The sequence below is a fragment of the Pygocentrus nattereri genome, chromosome 13, assembly GCF_015220715.1.
Source record: "Pygocentrus nattereri isolate fPygNat1 chromosome 13, fPygNat1.pri, whole genome shotgun sequence".
Taxonomy (NCBI): Eukaryota; Metazoa; Chordata; class Actinopteri; order Characiformes; family Serrasalmidae; genus Pygocentrus; species Pygocentrus nattereri.
In genome coordinates this window covers 2,457,175-2,465,694 of record NC_051223.1, presented here as the reverse complement: position 1 = coordinate 2,465,694, position 8,520 = coordinate 2,457,175, and positions in this window count along the sequence as shown.

Genomic DNA, 8,520 nt, shown 5'->3' with positions numbered 1-8,520 from the left:
CACAACGCTGACCTGGCAAGGAAAGTTTGTGAGTGGCACATGTGGATACTGAACACTCTGACATTTCACCTGATTCTCCACTGCATAATAACAGGCTGTCCAACTAATGATGTACCTAATGTGTTTATTTAACCTGTAATCGCTCGCCTTTCACTTGCTGGTAATGATAGAGCACTTAGACGATGCTATGCCACCATACAGACTCAGGAGCACATGAGCTGCCATTACATTTGGACTATGGAATGCAGACTATATGACAGAATATTGACCCTGAGCTATTAATATATCTGTAAACCAACGATATCCATAAAGGGGTCTCTTTGATTTGTTTGGACCAGCACTTCCTAGTATGCCTGAAAACGCTCCACAAAATGTCTATGACCACCAAACGCAGGACTGTTTCCCTCTGTTCCAAGAACAAAACACAGAAGACGTGCTGAGGCTACATTTAATGTAGCCCACAAGACATATGGTAAGAATCCTCAGCTAGAAGTTTTAAAAATCAGCTTAAAGCATACATATAGGCAGATGCTTCTAGACAGGCGTTATGCAGAATAATTAACATCCCACCATGCTCTGTCTGTGTCATATATAAAAATGCTGAGCAGTCCCAGTTAACCTCAAATTTGAGGTCACATTATTACAAAAGCAAAAGCACATTTGAGAACTTTGTGGTACAAAAAACACAGGCCCTGCTCTACTGAGATGTGGAAAAAAGTGATGTGGCCAGATGTGTCCTCTCCCATATTCTTGACAAGTGTGTGAGTGGATGTGTGGTGTGCACCAAGACAATGATACAGTCCTGAACGGACGACAAATGCCACGTCCACATGGCACAAGGGGTCAATGAATGGTCTGACGAGTATGAAAATGATGCTACAGCGACTGCAGTTGGCACCCGTCAACATCAAACACCTATGGGTGATTCTGGCCTGACATGGGACACAGTGCTGTCCACTACCATCATCGAAATAACATGCTGAGGGAATATCCTTTGGAAGAATGGCGTTCCAGACACAGTCTATGCTAAGGTGCATTGAAGCTTTTCTGGTGGCTGGTCCAACACCTCGATAGTCGTTTAGTGTTTTAATTCATCACCTGTCTATATCTTTTAACTGTAGTTTTTATATTCGCTGTAGCCTCAGACATTAAATATTAAATATTAAATATTTTTGCTGAGCTGAATTCCTTTTTTATTCCTTTTTTTCTAATTACTATTCTATCTTTATTGCTTATTTTAGTCCTGCTTTTATCGTTATTAGAATGTTTTGGGATTCTGTATGATCTTTTTTTTCTTTCCTTGTTTTGATTTCATCTACTTACTGTTCTTCTCTTAAGCTGGTGTTGACTTGCTTCTCTCTTTGTAAAGCATTTTAAATGTGTGTAATGTGCTATATAAATAAAATGTACTACTAACTTTATTTTATTCATTACTTTACTATTAATATAATATTTCAGTTTGTTATTACTATTCTTTGTTATTAGTAATTATTAGTCATTTGTAAGGGATTTGACTGAACAATTTGTGTGTGTATCTGTGTAATTTTGCCAAATTCCCAGAGGTCGCCTAGACTGAATGGTCATAAACTGGACGTAGATGTTTGCAATAGACGGCAGGCACCACATTAAATTATATGGCTTTACATGATACTGTTACTCTATTGTGAGGTAAGTTCTGATAAGACAGCTAATGCAGAAGGAGCTTCAAGTTCAGCCACTTACAGAAGGTAACAATGGATTAATTACTCTTAGAGCTGTAAACCTATGGATGCTGGATTATATTTACAGATCTCCTCTGAGCTCCCCATGTAAAACTAAACTGCCTGAATAGAGTTTAATATGTAAGTAATCTGGTTCTAACAGTGAAGAATGGAAGCCGGAGCCACCCGAGTTTTTTCACTTGGGAATGTGATGTGCTTGTGTGGTGCTCCACTGATCTGATCCATGAGATCACTTCATATGGCTAAAACACAATGACGTGTACGTCCAGGCACATGCTAATTACAGGTGCAGACAACAGAGTCTGGGATTCTGTGGTCAGTCACCCAGTGATTCAGTCAGATAAGGAGTTATACTGCTCTTTTGGTTTGCAAACAAGACATGGATAAACGTAACGTCACCAGTCCACGACACACTCATTTCTAAAGCCTGCGGCCTATCCCTTGGCAGCTCCATGATGCAGTGATGGCAATCAAAATCTCATTAAGACTGCTTTGGAGATCATCCAGCAGAAAGTCCTAAATCACCGCTGTCAAATCAGACTGCGCTTACGACTAAACCACAGCTAATCAAACAGGTACTTTTGCAACTCGTAAAGTATGACACTCTTTTTGGGAGATATTTGCATATTTGCCTATGAAGAGTAAGTTAAGGACAGAAGTAAAGATTGATGTCTGCAAGTTTTTAAAGTAATTGTTTGGGGGGGGGTCACATTTACGGTTGTCCTCTTACCCCAAATGAGATCAATAAGTCAATCAGCCTGACACCTTGTTGGCCCAAGTTTGCTTCTTAGGTTTTGCACTGCGCTGAATCTACAAGGCTAAAGTAAGTAACAACTAACAGATGCCTATAAGTACAGTCTTAGAAATAGAGGTTCTGCACAGGTACGATTTGTGTTCATTAAGGTACAAACAATGCAAACGTTCCCTCAAATGTACATCAGTGGTTTTGTAGTCTAATTGTGTACCTTTAGTACATGTTTCCCAGGTGAAAGGTACATATCTGTACTGCTTCATAACCTAATGTTTTAAAACAGAAGAGTAAAAAAAAAGTTCTGCAGACGGGTCGGGGTGTGTGGAGTCAATACAACCTAGAAAATATCATTTCAATGGATTACGGTGGTTGGGATAGTGTAGTGGTTAACACCTTTGCCTTCTACACTGTAGACTGGGGTTCAATCCCCGACCAGGGCAAGCGCCCTACACTATAACAATAAGGGTCCTTGGGCAAGACTCCTAACACCACCTTGGCCTCCCTGTGTAAAATGATCAAATTGTAAGTCGCTCTGGATAAGAGCGTCAGCCAAATACCATAAATGTAAATGTTATGGTACAGTTATGTTCCCTGACGAAAGGTAGGAGTGTACATCATGGTGGGGAATATTTCATGAATGTTGGCAAAAACAATTGATCATCTAAAACTTTGTAATATTTGTTCTGAATAAAAACATCATCTTTAACTTAACTTGTTCGTCAACTTGTGAAAACCTACATCGGAGAGTGTTTTAGCAAAAAAACAATGCATTCATAAATACATTCACAGTCATATGACAGGTCTCCCACTCGTACTACATGCAAAGTGCTCAAACAGCTTTTATAGCAGAGAAATGTGATTTGATGGAACAGTTCCAATGGGAAAAAGATGATAAAATATTAAAAAGGGATTCACCGCCACATATTTTCGGTACTTGCTGACATAGAATCTGATATCATAATAAATGACATAGTTAGAATGAAGCAGTTGTTAGTGTGAGTGTAATGTACCTTAACAGTTAAGTCACTAAAATCTAGCTGATTTTAAATAACATATATTAACCAGCTATGACACACCAGTTACCCTGGCTCAAGAATTGTGACAGTGGAGATAAGCAGGTTTTGCTCCATATCTGTCTCTTTTAACAACCGTCTCTGTAGCACAGTGACAGCAGGAATCACATCTGAGGCTAAAGCATGCCAGGAACTCGCTTTTTTACGTCCGAAATCTCTGTCTGGCTGGTCAGAGCTCTAGTTCAATGTCCTCTAACACAGACATACACTGTGATTTTAGAAATCCTGTCCTTTGGTGACTCACAGTATGTTTGAATAGTCAGTTGTGTAGAGACAAAGCCTGCGATTTACATGCTTATGTTGTACGAAAACACTCAGTCCGCGACCCTACAGACAGTTCTGCCTACGAACAATTTCAAACAAAGCTGTTTCATTCTAAACATCCCACTGCGCATCGAGCATACACGCAAAGAAACGGAGCTGCACTGCTACCACTGCGCACCTGCAGCTAAAACCAGTCGGTGGTGTACACGGTAGGACAATACAGTCTCTCTACAGCCTATTTTGAAGAGAATTTTAAAAATGAACACTTATACCACACATTTCTACTCAGTTTAAACTAAGTAAAGTTGGCATATACAGACTTTGGTAGCAAATGTTGGCCTTTTTCCTGTTTTGCTAGACTACGTGTCCTCACCTGTACTGGGGAAGTGGCTGTGATTGTGTTTGACTGTGTTTAAACACAAGCTAAAATCGCAGTGTATCCCTGGTTGGATCTTGCCAAGACAGAATGTTTAAAGTTACCAGCAGCTTTGTGTCCAGTAACACTTCTCTGGGTCAGTATACCCTCGCTCCCTGCCAGCTTGAGTCATTGGTTTATTAACAGGGCAGTGTACATTAACTAGGCATGGTATCAGTGAGCGTCGGGGTATCTGTGACTTTTTATATGTACGAGTACGCGTAAATGAGCATGGTATCGGCCTGATAACCAATACCACTATTGGTATTGATACATCGCTATGAAAAATTATAACATGTACAAAATTTGGGGGCAGTCGTGGGCTGGAGATCAGGGAACTGGCCCTGTGACCGGAAGGTTGCCGGTTCGATCCCCAGTGTTGACAGTCCATGACTGAGGTGTCCTTGAGCAAGACACCTAACCCCCAACTGCTCCCCGGGCGCTGTGGATAGTGCAAGTGTGCCGCTCTGGGCAAGTGTGCTCACTGCCCCCTAGTGTGTGTGTATTCACTAGTGTGTATGTGGTGTTTCACTTCACGGATGGGGTAAATGCGGAGGTGGAATTTCCCAGTTGGTGGGATTAAAAAAGTATCACTTAACTTAAATCCTTGGCAATGAAGAAGGCAAGACAGCCAAAGGTACACAAGTTGTACATGACATGACATCAGTTTTTATGCAGAAAAGTATATCATAAAAGCTCTTGATGGAAACAAGTTATCTGGGCGACAAATATCGTCCACTTTTATAGGTAAGAGTATCTCATACATATGCCAGAAACCACATAAGCATAGTGTATAATGAGTTAGGCATGCAGGTGGCATGTTTTTTTTTTTTTAAACTTTAGCCTCTATTAATTTTATCTCCGGAAAATTGTGTAAACGGTCTAAGCTGAGCTAAGCATGTACATGGGAATATGTGTTTAGGGGGTGCAGACTGTACACAAATCCCCTCACCTAGGATACAGTGTTGCATGAGAGACATGGCTGTGGTGCTGTTTGATCTCTATAGGAGGGTTTGAGGAATGGCTCCTCTCTAATCTTCTCTGTCTAAATGAAGGGCAGTTCTTCAGACAGAAGCTCGGCGGGGACATAAACACTGGAGGAGACTCGCCGGTGGCACCACTGTATACTGACAGAGGAAGCATAAGGAAGTGTGCCCCACCTCGGACGCACTCTCACACAAACAGCATTACAAATGTGCGCACTCTTTTAAATGGACCAACCATGGAATCCAATGGGGGCAAAACTGTGGACGCTTTCCTTTTTTCATTTCTAGTCATAACGGCCATTAAGCACAATTTGTTCACTTTTCAGGGGACATTTCTGATTAGACATTAGAAATTAGATAATAGACAATCCACTTGCACAGCCGTGCAAGACCTGGTGGACTATCAAAACTGTTACTATTTCATTTCAAGAGACAGGAGACAATTAAGCTCCACTCTTGCTTTAGATCGGAAAAAGATCGGTTTCTGTTCGACAAACGCGACGAGCCTTTAACCAGACAGATGAATCAGCTGGCGTTCTCAGAACAATGGACCGTCCACTCCAGATACAAGACCTTAACACCATTGAATATGTTTGGCATTACATGGATCATGAGAAGTAGAAAACATAACCAACTCAGACTGAACTTTTGCAGGTGTGGAAAAATATCCCATTTTTTCTTTGGAAAAATGCTAAAACGACTGCAAGAATGGAAGATGAATAAGGCAAAGAGTGGACACACTGAATTTAGCTGTTGAGGCTTCTGTAAAACTTTCTGCCAAATGTTTTCTGACTTAATGGACATGAAATAAACGACTTTTACACTGTGTACTATGTCTCGTACGGCCATATTCATACACAGTACACACCTGAGCTTGCAGAGCTAACGAAGACAAAGTAACAAAAACACCGCCTACACACAAACACCTACACACACACTAAGACACATACACACCAGGTTGTACTGTACTTATTAAAATGTTTTTGTTTGTGTCACGGTGTCTTTATTTACTTCAACGTAGGTGCTTGTTGGTGGGTGAACTGTCTGGGTCTAGCATGCACTGTCTCCCTTTTTGTTGCTGTACTTGAAGTGTCTCAACATTCCAAAGAGGTTTCTAGAAGAACTTTGAAGTGTCATGCAGCAACTTGGGTGAAGCACATAGCTTTAAGCTGACTGGAACGCCATAAAGCTGAACTGATGTGTTATGAGTTGCCGGGGGAAAAAAAAAACAGAACACATGAAGCCTCAGGACGTAGAGAGGAATCAGAACGAAACAGGAGGGAGGAGTAGGTTCAGGCATTTTGAATGTTTGTTAGAGAATCGTGCATGTGTTTGTGTGTGTGTGTGTGTGTGTGTGTGTGTGTGTGTGTGTGTTGCGCTTCCTGTCTCCATTTCTGCCGGCCCACATAGACAGCGAGAGAATTTGGGCGGACTGCAGGCCACATGACATTTCGGTGCTCTCGCAGAGTGATGTGTTCACTCCCGCCCTTCCCTCTACCCTCCCTCCCTCCCTCTCCTGCCCTTCAAAGCTTCAACATGTCATCTCCCACCACAAAAACAGAGGTGGGAAGACTCACTGGCGCTACTGCTGCCTCAGGGTGTCTGGCACTAAAGCTGCCTGCAAATACAGCAGGCAGGGGAGGAGCATGAAAAAAAATAAGAAAAAATACAGAGTGTGTATTAAACAAGGCTCATAAAAGCCTACAGCACCAAACTGCACTGGAGTGTGTGCGTAAGCGTGAAAGTGATGGTTGCTAATCAAGGTTAAAAAAACAACAATAAAAAGTAGAAACAGCACAGGACAAATTGTGAAGTTCTAAAAAAGAGTTTTTATGGCACCACAACTTTAGCCAAAGTATCACTGGAGCTTATAGTTATGTCAAAAGAAACACCTGAACTCATGAATCTGTGATTTACATACATCGTCATGCTAAGCACATCCTGGCAAAGTGAGTCCGTTAATGACACCAGAGGTCAGAGCTCTAAAACAAGCATCTGTTCTCATGATCATGATCGACATAAGTCACAAAACATTTGCACTGCCAACTGTACTACAGTTTACAGCTCCACCTAAAGACGCAAGTAAGTCTCGGGCTTTTGCGCTTTTTCGCACCATTTAAACTGAAGTTTTCCCACCATATAACAGACCCATGAATGTAGGCAGAGTTCATGTGGTCACATGATTTCTCACGCAAATCTTGTGTTAACAGTAAACACAAATAACAGTAGCAACAATGCAGGGGCTTCAGGTTATGATGTACCTTTTACTCTCCGGGCTGGTTTTATGTTAACAGTCACAGATAGCTTTTTTTTTTTTTTTTTATTTAATAATAAGCTGACTCCAGTGACAATATGTGACGAGTCTGTGACGATTACATTTGAGCAATCAATGGTTTGCACCTTTACCAACATTCCAGATTAGTATGTATCCTTCCCCAGAGACAAGGGTTAAAAAAAAGTCTCGTGCTCGTACTTTTGATGACAAAATAGGTGATTTCTAACCGGACAGTACCGCACGGAAATTCTCCAAATACATCACAATCTAACGCATTAATGTGTCTACACATTAATTTGATGACGTACATTTGAAAACCTAAAACAATTAAGCAGCCAGTATTACACCATTCTTTAGGGAACCAGAAGTGATGTGTGGCATCGCTTCAGATAACTGGTTTTAGCATCTTTCATGTTTACTCTGAGAAACCTGAAGAGAACAGCTGCCTTGGCCATGGCCAGCGACTACGAGGAACGAAAACCGATGGTGCTGTGACTTTGATGCATTGACGTGGGTTGTGAAGTCTGTCTGAACGTGCATGTGCCTGATTATTAGGGCTTCATTACACTATCCCATGTCTGAGTTTGCCTTTTGAGGCAATGTCTACAACTTGCATTACTTTGAAGTGACATCAGTTCATCATTCAAGATGCCAGCAGAACCTATATATGTATATGCCCACATATATATCCATCAAACGTAAACCAATTCACATGATTCACAGATTCTTTTCAATAGGACAAAAGAATAGATGGCGAATAGCTGTTCAAGCAATACAAAACAAGAGTAGAAACAAATAAATAAGAAAAGACAAAGAGAAAGGCCTGACTGCAAATGTCTGGACCTTTTTTGGATCTCTTGAGAAGACTAAAGAAAGTGCCTTGGTTCTCAGAACTTGAAAAACAACTTGAAGAACACGAGAGCAAGATCTACAGGGTCAAGTGTGCCACAGGGCACTCGGCATGATAATTTACAGTCAAATGCGAGTCGAGATGTTACGCCCTCTATTGTGACGAACCAGGACTTCATTTCAATT